We start from the raw sequence: 15,367 nt of genomic DNA, 5'->3' as shown, positions 1-15,367 counted from the left end.
ACTATATGGCTTATATCAAAACAGGAACATGTTTTATTGTCTTCTAATATGGACTGCATCTAGAAATGAACTGTATTGCTGACCAAGTGAACTGGGGTGAAAGTTGCTCATGGAATCACATGTCTTATTTCTTGAGCATCAACAATACACTACATGCTAAGATATGACAAGCAAATAAAAGGTACTGCTGAGATTTGAACTCAGGATCTCCTGTTTACGAGACAGGCACTTTAACCAACTAAGCCACAGCACCATATAGAAGCCCCTGTTTAATATTAAAAAAAATATATGTAAAGTATAATTTTTGGTAAAAATATTTGAAATGCTTTTTGAGACATGTATTTTATCAAAGTTTAAAATGGTTGGCAATTTTGAATGAATAAGTGACTAAATAAATATGCTTTTATTCTCTCTTTTCTTTTGTGAAATACAAGCCCTTATTTCTTACAATGTATTGCCAAGTGACTTTCTAGTATACTATTTTGTAGCAGTTATTATGGATTTCTCTTTAAAGGAATCCTACATGAGAATTAGTGCCAGTATTTTCTGATGCTCACATAGTAAAAACATGAAGTAAAATTAAAAAGTATCTTAAAAAGATAGAACAATTTTTAGCATTTTATCTTTAAGCTTTTTCAAGAAAAGCAAAGCAGTTTTGGAAACACTTTGTTAACACAATTTTGGATGTTATGGAACTAAATATTGTTTAATTTTCAATTGTTCTCCCAGCTGTTATGATAAAAATTACTCTCTCTCTATTTATCTTAGAAAATGTACTTGTAACTGACATTTTATAAACTTCCCTGCATGATTCTCCTTTGACTGCACACGATATTAATCATGGAGCTTGCTCAAGCATAATAAATGCTATTTTCTGGAAATTTCTGATGTTTACCTTAGCATCAGTTTATTTAAAAAAAAATAGCTTATACTCAAGAAAGGGAATATAGCATTATTTTGTGTTTTTCTGATATGGACATTTTCTAGAAATGTAGTACATTGTTCATCAAGTAAGCCTGGGTGAAAGCTACTACAGTTGTCACGTCTCATATTGTAATGAATCAACAACAAACTACATACTTAGTAGATGAAAATGAATCAAACAAAGCCACTGCTGAGATTTGAACTCAGGATCTCCTGTTTACTAGACAGGCGCTTTAACCAACTAAGCCACAGCACCACATGGAAAGAATGGTTTTTACATGCTATTTTATGGAAATATCTGATGTTTACCTTAGCATCATTTTAATGCTAAAATATAGCTTATATTCAAGAAAGGAAATATTGCATTATTTTGTGTTTGTCAGATGTAGACTTTATCTAGAAACATAGAACATTGTCCACCAAGTAAGCCAGAAAGAAGACTGCTAAAGTTTTCACATCTCATATTGTCATGAATCAACAACAAACTACATAATAAGGTGATGAAAATTAACCAAACAAAAGTCACTGCCAAGATTCGATTGCTAGATCTCCTGTATACTAGACAGGCGTGTTAACCAGCTAAGCCACAGCACCACCTGCTCCAAAGTGTCATATAATGAAAAATTATATATCTCATGTATGTTTTATGGTAACATTTTTTGAGATCCTTAAAAAGGCCGATGCTTAATCGATTCTTTAAAAGGTAAAAATAAAGAAAAAAAATACAGTATATGTTTTCTTCTCTACATTCATTTAAAAATTATAGGACTGTTTTTCTTAAAATGGTTTGGCAAAGTCACTCTCTTATATTCATTTTTTGTAGCAGTTATTATAGCATTCTCTTTAAAAGCATCCTACAATGGATTAATGTTTGCTTTTTTATGATGCACAAACAGAAAAAATAAACTTGTAATTCAAATGAAGATCTCTATCTTCTAAATATAGATCTAATGTTAGCTTTTTTTCTTGAAGCTTGTTCAAGAGACTTGAAGCTTTTTTTTCTGGAAATACTTTCCTAACAGAATTTTGCAAATGTTATGGAACTAAATATTGATTCATTTTTAAATAATTCTCCTAGCCTCTAGGACTAAAATTACTCTTTCCCAAATTATCTTGGTAAACATACTTTGCTTTAGATATTTTCACACTTCCTATGGACTTCTCCTTTTACTAAACTCCATTATTATTCTGGAGGTTGTTTAAACAGAATGCAAAGTATTCTCTAGAAAACTCTCATGTCTAACAGCATACATTTAATTCAACTGTATGGCTTATATCAAAACAGGAACATGTTTTATTGTCTTCTAATATGGACTGCATCTAGAAATGAACTGTATTGCTGACCAAGTGAACTGGGGTGAAAGTTGCTCAAGGAATCACATGTCTTATTTCTTGAGCATCAACAATACACTACATGCTAAGATATGACAAGCAAATAAAAGGTACTGCTGAGATTTGAACACAGGATCTTCTGTTTACGAGACAGGCACTTTAACCAACTAGGCCACAGCACCATATAAAAGCCCCTGTTTAATATTGAAAAACAATATATGTAAAGTAAAATTTTTGGTAAAAATATTTGAAATGCTTTTTGAGACATGTATTTTATCAAAGTTTAAAACGGTTGGCAATTTTGAATGAATAAGTGACTAAATAAATATGTTTTTATTCTCTCCTTTCTTTTGTGAAATACAGGCCCTTATTTCTTACAATGTATTGCCAAGTGACTTTCTAGTATACTATTTTGTAGCAGTTATTATGGATTTCTCTTTAAAGGAATCCTACATGAGAATTAGTGCCAGTATTTTCTGATGCTCACATAGTAAAAACATGAAGTAAAATTAAAAAGTATCTTAAAAAAATAGAACAATTTTTAGCATTTTATCTTTAAGCTTTTTCAAGAAAAGCAAAGCAGTTTTGGAAACACTTTGTTAACACAATTTTGGATGTTATGGAACTAAATATTGTTTAATTTTCAATTGTTCTCCCAGCTGTTATGATAAAAATTACTCTCTCTCTATTTATCTTAGAAAATGTACTTGTAACTGACATTTTATAAACTTCCCTGCATGATTCTCCTTTGACTGCACACAATATTAATCATGGAGCTTGCTCAAGCATAATAAATGCTATTTTCTGGAAATTTCTGATGTTTACCTTAGCATCAGTTTATTTAAAAAAAAATAGCTTTTACTCAAGAATGGGAATATAGCATTATTTTGTGTTATTCTGATATGGACTTTTTCTAGAAATGTAGTACATTGTTCATCAAGTAAGCCTGGGTGAAAGCTACTACAGTTGTCACGTCTCATATTGTAATAAATCAACAACAAACAACATACTTAGTAGATGAAAATGAATCAAACAAAGGCACTGCTGAGATTTGAACTCAGGATCTCCTGTTTACTAGACAGGCGCTTTAACCAACTAAGCCACAGCACCACATGGAAAGAAGCTTTTTTACTTGCTATTTTATGGAAATATCTGATGTTTACTTTAGCATCATTTTAATGCTAAAATATAGCTTATATTCAAGAAAGGAAATATTGCATTATTTTGTGTTTGTCAGATGCAGACTTTATCTAGAAACATAAAACATTGTCCACCAAGTAAGCCAGAAAGAAGACTGCTAAAGTTTTCACATCTCATATTATCATGAATCAACAACAAACTACATAATAAGGTGATGAAAATTAACCAAACAAAAGTCACTGCCAAGATTCGATTGCAGGATCTCCTGTATACTAGACAGGCGTGTTAACCAGCTAAGCCACAGCACCACCTGCTCCAAAGTGTCATATAATGAAAAATTATATATCTCATGTATGTTTTATGGTAACATTTTTTGAGATCCTTAAAAAGGCCGATGCTTAATCGATTCTTTAAAAGGTAAAAATAAAGAAAAAAAATACAGTATATGTTTTCTTCTCTACATTCATTTAAAAATTATAGGACTGTTTTTCTTAAAATGGTTTGGCAAAGTCACTCTCTTATATTATTTTTTTGTAGCAGTTATTATAGCATTCTCTTTAAAAGCATCCTACAATGGATTAATGTTTGCTTTTTTATGATACACAAACAGAAAAAATAAACTTGTAATTCAAATGAAGATCTCTATCTTCTAAATATAGATCTAATGTTAGCTTTTTTTCTTGAAGCTTGTTCAAGAGACTTGAAGCTTTTTTTTCTGGAAATACTTTCCTAACAGAATTTTGCAAATGTTATGGAACTAAATATTGATTCATTTTTAAATAATTCTCCTAGCCTCTAGGACTAAAATTACTCTTTCCCAAATTATCTTGGTAAACATACTTTGCTTTAGATATTTTCACACTTCCTATGGACTTCTCCTTTTACTAAACTCCATTATTATTCTGGAGGTTGTTTAAACAGAATGCAAAGTATTCTCTAGAAAACTCTCATGTCTAACAGAATACATTTAATTCCACTGTATGGCTTATATCAAAACAGGAACATGTTTTATTGTCTTCTAATATGGACTGCATCTAGAAATGAACTGTATTGCTGACCAAGTGAACTGGGGTGAAAGTTGCTCAAGGAATCACATGTCTTATTTCTTGAGCATCAACAATACACTACATGCTAAGATATGACAAGCAAATAAAAGGTACTGCTGAGATTTGAACTCAGGATCTCCTGTTTACGAGACAGGCACTTTAACCAACTAAGCCACAGCACCATATAGAAGCCCCTGTTTAATATTAAAAAAAATATATGTAAAGTATAATTTTTGGTAAAAATATTTGAAATGCTTTTTGAGACATGTATTTTATCAAAGTTTAAAATGGTTGGCAATTTTGAATGAATAAGTGACTAAATAAATATGCTTTTATTCTCTCCTTTCTTTTGTGAAATACATGCCCTTATTTCTTACAATGTATTGCCAAGTGACTTTCTAGTATACTATTTTGTAGCAGTTATTATGGATTTCTCTTTAAAGGAATCCTACATGAGAATTAGTGCCAGTATTTTCTGATGCTCACATAGTAAAAACATGAAGTAAAATTAAAAAGTATCTTAAAAAGATAGAACAATTTTTAGCATTTTATCTTTAAGCTTTTTCAAGAAAAGCAAAGCAGTTTTGGAAACACTTTGTTAACACAATTTTGGATGTTATGGAACTAAATATTGTTTAATTTTCAATTGTTCTCCCAGCTGTTATGATAAAAATGACTCTCTCTATTTATCTTAGAAAATGTACTTGTAACTGACATTTTATAAACTTCCCTGCATGATTCTCCTTTGACTGCACACGATATTAATCATGGAGCTTGCTCAAGCATAATAAATGCTATTTTCTGGAAATTTCTGATGTTTACCTTAGCATCAGTTTATTTAAAAAAAAAATAGCTTATACTCAAGAAAGGGAATATAGCATTATTTTGTGTTTTTCTGATATGGACATTTTCTAGAAATGTAGTACATTGTTCATCAAGTAAGCCTGGGTGAAAGCTACTACAGTTGTCACGTCTCATATTGTAATGAATCAACAACAAACTACATACTTAGTAGATGAAAATGAATCAAACAAAGGCACTGCTGAGATTTGAACTCAGGATCTCCTGTTTACTAGACAGGCACTTTAACCAACTAAGCCACAGCACCACATGGAAAGAAGCTTTATTTTAAATATAAATAGCTTATACTCAAGAATGGGAATATAGCATTATTTTGTGTTTTTCTGATATGGACATTTTCTAGAAATGTAGTACATTGTTCATCAAGTAAGCCTGGGTGAAAGCTACTACAGTTGTCACGTCTCATATTGTAATGAATCAACAACAAACTACATACTTAGTAGATGAAAATGAATCAAACAAAGGGACTGCTGAGATTTGAACTCAGGATCTCCTGTTTACTAGACAGGCGCTTTAACCAACTAAGCCACAACACCACATGAAAAGAAGCTTTTTTACTTGCTATTTTATGGAAATATCTGATGTTTACTTTAGCATCATTTTAATGCTAAAATATAGCTTATATTCAAGAAAGGAAATATTGCATTATTTTGTGTTTGTCAGATGCAGACTTTATCTAGAAACATAGAACATTGTCCACCAAGTAAGCCAGAAAGAAGACTGCTAAAGTTTTCACATCTCATATTATCATGAATCAACAACAAACTACATAATAAGGTGATGAAAATTAACCAAACAAAAGTCACTGCCAAGATTCGATTGCAGGATCTCCTGTATACTAGACAGGCGTGTTAACCAGCTAAGCCACAGCACCACCTGCTCCAAAGTGTCATATAATGAAAAATTATATATCTCATGTATGTTTTATGGTAACATTTTTTGAGATCCTTAAAAAGGCCGATGCTTAATCGATTCTTTAAAAGGTAAAAATAAAGAAAAAAAATACAGTATATGTTTTCTTCTCTACATTCATTTAAAAATTATAGGACTGTTTTTCTTAAAATGGTTTGGCAAAGTCACTCTCTTATATTATTTTTTTGTAGCAGTTATTATAGCATTCTCTTTAAAAGCATCCTACAATGGATTAATGTTTGCTTTTTTATGATACACAAACAGAAAAAATAAACTTGTAATTCAAATGAAGATCTCTATCTTCTAAATATAGATCTAATGTTAGCTTTTTTTCTTGAAGCTTGTTCAAGAGACTTGAAGCTTTTTTTTCTGGAAATACTTTCCTAACAGAATTTTGCAAATGTTATGGAACTAAATATTGATTCATTTTTAAATAATTCTCCTAGCCTCTAGGACTAAAATTACTCTTTCCCAAATTATCTTGGTAAAAATACTTTGCTTTAGATATTTTCACACTTCCTATGGACTTCTCCTTTTACTAAACTCCATTATTATTCTGGAGGTTGTTTAAACAGAATGCAAAGTATTCTCTAGAAAACTCTCATGTCTAACAGAATACATCTAATTCAACTGTATGGCTTATATCAAAACAGGAACATGTTTTATTGTCTTCTAATATGGACTGCATCTAGAAATGAACTGTATTGCTGACCAAGTGAACTGGGGTGAAAGTTGCTCAAGGAATCACATGTCTTATTTCTTGAGCATCAACAATACACTACATGCTAAGATATGACAAGCAAATAAAAGGTACTGCTGAGATTTGAACTCAGTATCTCCTGTTTACGAGACAGGCACTTTAACCAACTAAGCCACAGCACCATATAGAAGCCCCAGTTTAATATTAAAAAAAATATATGTAAAGTATAATTTTTGGTAAAAATACTTGAAATGCTTTTTGAGACATGTATTTTATCAAAGTTTAAAATGGTTGGCAATTTTGAATGAATAAGTGACTAAATAAATATGTTTTTATTCTCTCCATTCTTTTGTGAAATACAGGCCCTTATTTCTTACAATGTATTGCCAAGTGACTTTCTAGTATACTATTTTGTAGCAGTTATTATGGATTTCTCTTTAAAGGAATCCTACATGAGAATTAGTGCCAGTATTTTCTGATGCTCACATAGTAAAAACATGAAGTAAAATTAAAAAGTATCTTAAAAAGATAGAACAATTTTTAGCATTTTCTCTTTAAGCTTTTTCAAGAAAAGCAAAGCAGTTTTGGAAACACTTTGTTAACACAATTTTGGATGTTATGGAACTAAATATTGTTTAATTTTCAATTGTTCTCCCAGCTGTTATGATAAAAATTACTCTCTCTCTATTTATCTAAGAAAATGTACTTGTAACTGACATTTTATAAACTTCCCTGCATGATTCTCCTTTGACTGCACACGATATTAATCATGGAGCTTGCTCAAGCATAATAAATGCTATTTTCTGGAAATTTCTGATGTTTACCTTAGCATCAGTTTATTTTAAAAAAAAATAGCTTATACTCAAGAAAGGGAATATAGCATTATTTTGTGTTTTTCTGATATGGACATTTTCTAGAAATGTAGTACATTGTTCATCAAGTAAGCCTGGGTGAAAGCTACTACAGTTGTCACGTCTCATATTGTAATGAATCAACAACAAACTACATACTTAGTAGATGAAAATGAATCAAACAAAGGCACTGCTGAGATTTGAACTCAGGATCTCCTGTTTACTAGACAGGCACTTTAACCAACTAAGCCACAGCACCACATGGAAAGAAGCTTTTTTACATGCTATTTTATGGAAATATCTGATGTTTACCATAGCATGATTTTAATGCTAAAATATAGCTTATATTCAAGAAAGGAAATATTGCATTATTTTGTGTTTGTCAGATGTAGACTTTATCTAGAAACATAGAACATTGTCCACCAAGTAAGCCAGAAAGAAGACTGCTAAAGTTTTCACATCTCATATTGTCATGAATCAACAACAAACTACATAATAAGGTGATGAAACCAAACAAAAGTCACTGCCAAGATTCGATTGCAGGATCTCCTGTATACTAGACAGGCGTGTTAACCAGCTAAGCCACAGCACCACCTGCTCCAAAGTGTCATATAATGAAAAATTATATATCTCATGTATGTTTTATGGTAACATTTTTTGAGATCCTTAAAAAGGCCGATGCTTAATCGATTCTTTAAAAGGTAAAAATAAAGAAAAAAAATACAGTATATGTTTTCTTCTCTACATTCATTTAAAAATTATAGGACTGTTTTTCTTAAAATGGTTTGGCAAAGTCACTCTCTTATTTTTTTTTTTGTAGCAGTTATTATAGCATTCTCTTTAAAAGCATCCTACAATGGATTAATGTTTGCTTTTTTATGATACACAAACAGAAAAAATAAACTTGTAATTCAAATGAAGATCTCTATCTTCTAAATATAGATCTAATGTTAGCTTTTTTTCTTGAAGCTTGTTCAAGAGACTTGAAGCTTTTTTTTCTGGAAATACTTTCCTAACAGAATTTTGCAAATGTTATGGAACTAAATATTGATTCATTTTTAAATAATTCTCCTAGCCTCTAGGACTAAAATTACTCTTTCCCAAATTATCTTGGTAAACATACTTTGCTTTAGATATTTTCACACTTCCTATGGACTTCTCCTTTTACTAAACTCCATTATTATTCTGGAGGTTGTTTAAACAGAATGCAAAGTATTCTCTAGAAAACTCTCATGTCTAACAGCATACATTTAATTCCACTATATGGCTTATATCAAAACAGGAACATGTTTTATTGTCTTCTAATATGGACTGCATCTAGAAATGAACTGTATTGCTGACCAAGTGAACTGGGGTGAAAGTTGCTCATGGAATCACATGTCTTATTTCTTGAGCATCAACAATACACTACATGCTAAGATATGACAAGCAAATAAAAGGTACTGCTGAGATTTGAACTCAGGATCTCCTGTTTACGAGACAGGCACTTTAACCAACTAAGCCACAGCACCATATAGAAGCCCCTGTTTAATATTAAAAAAAATATATGTAAAGTATAATTTTTGGTAAAAATATTTGAAATGCTTTTTGAGACATGTATTTTATCAAAGTTTAAAATGGTTGGCAATTTTGAATGAATAAGTGACTAAATAAATATGCTTTTATTCTCTCTTTTCTTTTGTGAAATACAAGCCCTTATTTCTTACAATGTATTGCCAAGTGACTTTCTAGTATACTATTTTGTAGCAGTTATTATGGATTTCTCTTTAAAGGAATCCTACATGAGAATTAGTGCCAGTATTTTCTGATGCTCACATAGTAAAAACATGAAGTAAAATTAAAAAGTATCTTAAAAAGATAGAACAATTTTTAGCATTTTATCTTTAAGCTTTTTCAAGAAAAGCAAAGCAGTTTTGGAAACACTTTGTTAACACAATTTTGGATGTTATGGAACTAAATATTGTTTAATTTTCAATTGTTCTCCCAGCTGTTATGATAAAAATTACTCTCTCTCTATTTATCTTAGAAAATGTACTTGTAACTGACATTTTATAAACTTCCCTGCATGATTCTCCTTTGACTGCACACGATATTAATCATGGAGCTTGCTCAAGCATAATAAATGCTATTTTCTGGAAATTTCTGATGTTTACCTTAGCATCAGTTTATTTAAAAAAAAATAGCTTATACTCAAGAAAGGGAATATAGCATTATTTTGTGTTTTTCTGATATGGACATTTTCTAGAAATGTAGTACATTGTTCATCAAGTAAGCCTGGGTGAAAGCTACTACAGTTGTCACGTCTCATATTGTAATGAATCAACAACAAACTACATACTTAGTAGATGAAAATGAATCAAACAAAGCCACTGCTGAGATTTGAACTCAGGATCTCCTGTTTACTAGACAGGCGCTTTAACCAACTAAGCCACAGCACCACATGGAAAGAATGGTTTTTACATGCTATTTTATGGAAATATCTGATGTTTACCTTAGCATCATTTTAATGCTAAAATATAGCTTATATTCAAGAAAGGAAATATTGCATTATTTTGTGTTTGTCAGATGTAGACTTTATCTAGAAACATAGAACATTGTCCACCAAGTAAGCCAGAAAGAAGACTGCTAAAGTTTTCACATCTCATATTGTCATGAATCAACAACAAACTACATAATAAGGTGATGAAAATTAACCAAACAAAAGTCACTGCCAAGATTCGATTGCTAGATCTCCTGTATACTAGACAGGCGTGTTAACCAGCTAAGCCACAGCACCACCTGCTCCAAAGTGTCATATAATGAAAAATTATATATCTCATGTATGTTTTATGGTAACATTTTTTGAGATCCTTAAAAAGGCCGATGCTTAATCGATTCTTTAAAAGGTAAAAATAAAGAAAAAAAATACAGTATATGTTTTCTTCTCTACATTCATTTAAAAATTATAGGACTGTTTTTCTTAAAATGGTTTGGCAAAGTCACTCTCTTATATTCATTTTTTGTAGCAGTTATTATAGCATTCTCTTTAAAAGCATCCTACAATGGATTAATGTTTGCTTTTTTATGATGCACAAACAGAAAAAATAAACTTGTAATTCAAATGAAGATCTCTATCTTCTAAATATAGATCTAATGTTAGCTTTTTTTCTTGAAGCTTGTTCAAGAGACTTGAAGCTTTTTTTTCTGGAAATACTTTCCTAACAGAATTTTGCAAATGTTATGGAACTAAATATTGATTCATTTTTAAATAATTCTCCTAGCCTCTAGGACTAAAATTACTCTTTCCCAAATTATCTTGGTAAACATACTTTGCTTTAGATATTTTCACACTTCCTATGGACTTCTCCTTTTACTAAACTCCATTATTATTCTGGAGGTTGTTTAAACAGAATGCAAAGTATTCTCTAGAAAACTCTCATGTCTAACAGCATACATTTAATTCAACTGTATGGCTTATATCAAAACAGGAACATGTTTTATTGTCTTCTAATATGGACTGCATCTAGAAATGAACTGTATTGCTGACCAAGTGAACTGGGGTGAAAGTTGCTCAAGGAATCACATGTCTTATTTCTTGAGCATCAACAATACACTACATGCTAAGATATGACAAGCAAATAAAAGGTACTGCTGAGATTTGAACACAGGATCTTCTGTTTACGAGACAGGCACTTTAACCAACTAGGCCACAGCACCATATAAAAGCCCCTGTTTAATATTGAAAAACAATATATGTAAAGTAAAATTTTTGGTAAAAATATTTGAAATGCTTTTTGAGACATGTATTTTATCAAAGTTTAAAACGGTTGGCAATTTTGAATGAATAAGTGACTAAATAAATATGTTTTTATTCTCTCCTTTCTTTTGTGAAATACAGGCCCTTATTTCTTACAATGTATTGCCAAGTGACTTTCTAGTATACTATTTTGTAGCAGTTATTATGGATTTCTCTTTAAAGGAATCCTACATGAGAATTAGTGCCAGTATTTTCTGATGCTCACATAGTAAAAACATGAAGTAAAATTAAAAAGTATCTTAAAAAAATAGAACAATTTTTAGCATTTTATCTTTAAGCTTTTTCAAGAAAAGCAAAGCAGTTTTGGAAACACTTTGTTAACACAATTTTGGATGTTATGGAACTAAATATTGTTTAATTTTCAATTGTTCTCCCAGCTGTTATGATAAAAATTACTCTCTCTCTATTTATCTTAGAAAATGTACTTGTAACTGACATTTTATAAACTTCCCTGCATGATTCTCCTTTGACTGCACACAATATTAATCATGGAGCTTGCTCAAGCATAATAAATGCTATTTTCTGGAAATTTCTGATGTTTACCTTAGCATCAGTTTATTTAAAAAAAAATAGCTTTTACTCAAGAATGGGAATATAGCATTATTTTGTGTTATTCTGATATGGACTTTTTCTAGAAATGTAGTACATTGTTCATCAAGTAAGCCTGGGTGAAAGCTACTACAGTTGTCACGTCTCATATTGTAATAAATCAACAACAAACAACATACTTAGTAGATGAAAATGAATCAAACAAAGGCACTGCTGAGATTTGAACTCAGGATCTCCTGTTTACTAGACAGGCGCTTTAACCAACTAAGCCACAGCACCACATGGAAAGAAGCTTTTTTACTTGCTATTTTATGGAAATATCTGATGTTTACTTTAGCATCATTTTAATGCTAAAATATAGCTTATATTCAAGAAAGGAAATATTGCATTATTTTGTGTTTGTCAGATGCAGACTTTATCTAGAAACATAAAACATTGTCCACCAAGTAAGCCAGAAAGAAGACTGCTAAAGTTTTCACATCTCATATTATCATGAATCAACAACAAACTACATAATAAGGTGATGAAAATTAACCAAACAAAAGTCACTGCCAAGATTCGATTGCAGGATCTCCTGTATACTAGACAGGCGTGTTAACCAGCTAAGCCACAGCACCACCTGCTCCAAAGTGTCATATAATGAAAAATTATATATCTCATGTATGTTTTATGGTAACATTTTTTGAGATCCTTAAAAAGGCCGATGCTTAATCGATTCTTTAAAAGGTAAAAATAAAGAAAAAAAATACAGTATATGTTTTCTTCTCTACATTCATTTAAAAATTATAGGACTGTTTTTCTTAAAATGGTTTGGCAAAGTCACTCTCTTATATTATTTTTTTGTAGCAGTTATTATAGCATTCTCTTTAAAAGCATCCTACAATGGATTAATGTTTGCTTTTTTATGATACACAAACAGAAAAAATAAACTTGTAATTCAAATGAAGATCTCTATCTTCTAAATATAGATCTAATGTTAGCTTTTTTTCTTGAAGCTTGTTCAAGAGACTTGAAGCTTTTTTTTCTGGAAATACTTTCCTAACAGAATTTTGCAAATGTTATGGAACTAAATATTGATTCATTTTTAAATAATTCTCCTAGCCTCTAGGACTAAAATTACTCTTTCCCAAATTATCTTGGTAAACATACTTTGCTTTAGATATTTTCACACTTCCTATGGACTTCTCCTTTTACTAAACTCCATTATTATTCTGGAGGTTGTTTAAACAGAATGCAAAGTATTCTCTAGAAAACTCTCATGTCTAACAGAATACATTTAATTCCACTGTATGGCTTATATCAAAACAGGAACATGTTTTATTGTCTTCTAATATGGACTGCATCTAGAAATGAACTGTATTGCTGACCAAGTGAACTGGGGTGAAAGTTGCTCAAGGAATCACATGTCTTATTTCTTGAGCATCAACAATACACTACATGCTAAGATATGACAAGCAAATAAAAGGTACTGCTGAGATTTGAACTCAGGATCTCCTGTTTACGAGACAGGCACTTTAACCAACTAAGCCACAGCACCATATAGAAGCCCCTGTTTAATATTAAAAAAAATATATGTAAAGTATAATTTTTGGTAAAAATATTTGAAATGCTTTTTGAGACATGTATTTTATCAAAGTTTAAAATGGTTGGCAATTTTGAATGAATAAGTGACTAAATAAATATGCTTTTATTCTCTCCTTTCTTTTGTGAAATACATGCCCTTATTTCTTACAATGTATTGCCAAGTGACTTTCTAGTATACTATTTTGTAGCAGTTATTATGGATTTCTCTTTAAAGGAATCCTACATGAGAATTAGTGCCAGTATTTTCTGATGCTCACATAGTAAAAACATGAAGTAAAATTAAAAAGTATCTTAAAAAGATAGAACAATTTTTAGCATTTTATCTTTAAGCTTTTTCAAGAAAAGCAAAGCAGTTTTGGAAACACTTTGTTAACACAATTTTGGATGTTATGGAACTAAATATTGTTTAATTTTCAATTGTTCTCCCAGCTGTTATGATAAAAATGACTCTCTCTATTTATCTTAGAAAATGTACTTGTAACTGACATTTTATAAACTTCCCTGCATGATTCTCCTTTGACTGCACACGATATTAATCATGGAGCTTGCTCAAGCATAATAAATGCTATTTTCTGGAAATTTCTGATGTTTACCTTAGCATCAGTTTATTTAAAAAAAAAATAGCTTATACTCAAGAAAGGGAATATAGCATTATTTTGTGTTTTTCTGATATGGACATTTTCTAGAAATGTAGTACATTGTTCATCAAGTAAGCCTGGGTGAAAGCTACTACAGTTGTCACGTCTCATATTGTAATGAATCAACAACAAACTACATACTTAGTAGATGAAAATGAATCAAACAAAGGCACTGCTGAGATTTGAACTCAGGATCTCCTGTTTACTAGACAGGCACTTTAACCAACTAAGCCACAGCACCACATGGAAAGAAGCTTTATTTTAAATATAAATAGCTTATACTCAAGAATGGGAATATAGCATTATTTTGTGTTTTTCTGATATGGACATTTTCTAGAAATGTAGTACATTGTTCATCAAGTAAGCCTGGGTGAAAGCTACTACAGTTGTCACGTCTCATATTGTAATGAATCAACAACAAACTACATACTTAGTAGATGAAAATGAATCAAACAAAGGGACTGCTGAGATTTGAACTCAGGATCTCCTGTTTACTAGACAGGCGCTTTAACCAACTAAGCCACAACACCACATGAAAAGAAGCTTTTTTACTTGCTATTTTATGGAAATATCTGATGTTTACTTTAGCATCATTTTAATGCTAAAATATAGCTTATATTCAAGAAAGGAAATATTGCATTATTTTGTGTTTGTCAGATGCAGACTTTATCTAGAAACATAGAACATTGTCCACCAAGTAAGCCAGAAAGAAGACTGCTAAAGTTTTCACATCTCATATTATCATGAATCAACAACAAACTACATAATAAGGTGATGAAAATTAACCAAACAAAAGTCACTGCCAAGATTCGATTGCAGGATCTCCTGTATACTAGACAGGCGTGTTAACCAGCTAAGCCACAGCACCACCTGCTCCAAAGTGTCATATAATGAAAAATTATATATCTCATGTATGTTTTATGGTAACATTTTTTGAGATCCTTAAAAAGGCCGATGCTTAATCGATTCTTTAAAAGGTAAAAATAAAGAAAAAAAATACAGTATATGTTTTCTTCTCTACATTCATTTAAAAA

General features: G+C 30.8%; 14 non-coding genes across 14 annotated transcripts; all 14 read right to left on the bottom strand.

The window, feature by feature from the left end:
• Positions 1-179: 179 nt before the first annotated feature.
• Positions 180-253, bottom strand: TRNAT-CGU (transfer RNA threonine (anticodon CGU)). The gene has a single exon. It is a non-coding gene; the product is annotated as a tRNA-Thr (tRNA).
• An 853-nt stretch (positions 254-1,106) lies between these two features.
• TRNAT-AGU (transfer RNA threonine (anticodon AGU)) lies at positions 1,107-1,180 on the bottom strand. The gene has a single exon. It is a non-coding gene; the product is annotated as a tRNA-Thr (tRNA).
• Positions 1,181-3,292: 2,112 nt separating this feature from the next.
• On the bottom strand, positions 3,293-3,366 carry TRNAT-AGU (transfer RNA threonine (anticodon AGU)). Its single transcript has one exon. It is a non-coding gene; the product is annotated as a tRNA-Thr (tRNA).
• Positions 3,367-4,550: 1,184 nt separating this feature from the next.
• Positions 4,551-4,624, bottom strand: TRNAT-CGU (transfer RNA threonine (anticodon CGU)). Its single transcript has one exon. It is a non-coding gene; the product is annotated as a tRNA-Thr (tRNA).
• An 852-nt stretch (positions 4,625-5,476) lies between these two features.
• TRNAT-AGU (transfer RNA threonine (anticodon AGU)) lies at positions 5,477-5,550 on the bottom strand. Its single transcript has one exon. It is a non-coding gene; the product is annotated as a tRNA-Thr (tRNA).
• Positions 5,551-5,765: 215 nt separating this feature from the next.
• On the bottom strand, positions 5,766-5,839 carry TRNAT-AGU (transfer RNA threonine (anticodon AGU)). The gene has a single exon. It is a non-coding gene; the product is annotated as a tRNA-Thr (tRNA).
• A 1,184-nt stretch (positions 5,840-7,023) lies between these two features.
• TRNAT-CGU (transfer RNA threonine (anticodon CGU)) lies at positions 7,024-7,097 on the bottom strand. The gene has a single exon. It is a non-coding gene; the product is annotated as a tRNA-Thr (tRNA).
• Positions 7,098-7,951: 854 nt separating this feature from the next.
• Positions 7,952-8,025, bottom strand: TRNAT-AGU (transfer RNA threonine (anticodon AGU)). Its single transcript has one exon. It is a non-coding gene; the product is annotated as a tRNA-Thr (tRNA).
• A 1,178-nt stretch (positions 8,026-9,203) lies between these two features.
• TRNAT-CGU (transfer RNA threonine (anticodon CGU)) lies at positions 9,204-9,277 on the bottom strand. The gene has a single exon. It is a non-coding gene; the product is annotated as a tRNA-Thr (tRNA).
• Positions 9,278-10,130: 853 nt separating this feature from the next.
• TRNAT-AGU (transfer RNA threonine (anticodon AGU)) lies at positions 10,131-10,204 on the bottom strand. Its single transcript has one exon. It is a non-coding gene; the product is annotated as a tRNA-Thr (tRNA).
• Positions 10,205-12,316: 2,112 nt separating this feature from the next.
• On the bottom strand, positions 12,317-12,390 carry TRNAT-AGU (transfer RNA threonine (anticodon AGU)). Its single transcript has one exon. It is a non-coding gene; the product is annotated as a tRNA-Thr (tRNA).
• Positions 12,391-13,574: 1,184 nt separating this feature from the next.
• Positions 13,575-13,648, bottom strand: TRNAT-CGU (transfer RNA threonine (anticodon CGU)). The gene has a single exon. It is a non-coding gene; the product is annotated as a tRNA-Thr (tRNA).
• Positions 13,649-14,500: 852 nt separating this feature from the next.
• TRNAT-AGU (transfer RNA threonine (anticodon AGU)) lies at positions 14,501-14,574 on the bottom strand. The gene has a single exon. It is a non-coding gene; the product is annotated as a tRNA-Thr (tRNA).
• Positions 14,575-14,789: 215 nt separating this feature from the next.
• Positions 14,790-14,863, bottom strand: TRNAT-AGU (transfer RNA threonine (anticodon AGU)). The gene has a single exon. It is a non-coding gene; the product is annotated as a tRNA-Thr (tRNA).
• Positions 14,864-15,367: the final 504 nt, after the last annotated feature.

This window comes from Taudactylus pleione, unplaced genomic scaffold, assembly GCF_031769625.1.
Source record: "Taudactylus pleione unplaced genomic scaffold, aTauple2 ptg000100l, whole genome shotgun sequence".
In the NCBI taxonomy this organism is placed as follows: Eukaryota; Metazoa; Chordata; class Amphibia; order Anura; family Myobatrachidae; genus Taudactylus; species Taudactylus pleione.
The sequence above is the reverse complement of the archived record's forward strand: the minus strand, read 5'-3'. Positions and strand labels throughout refer to the sequence as shown.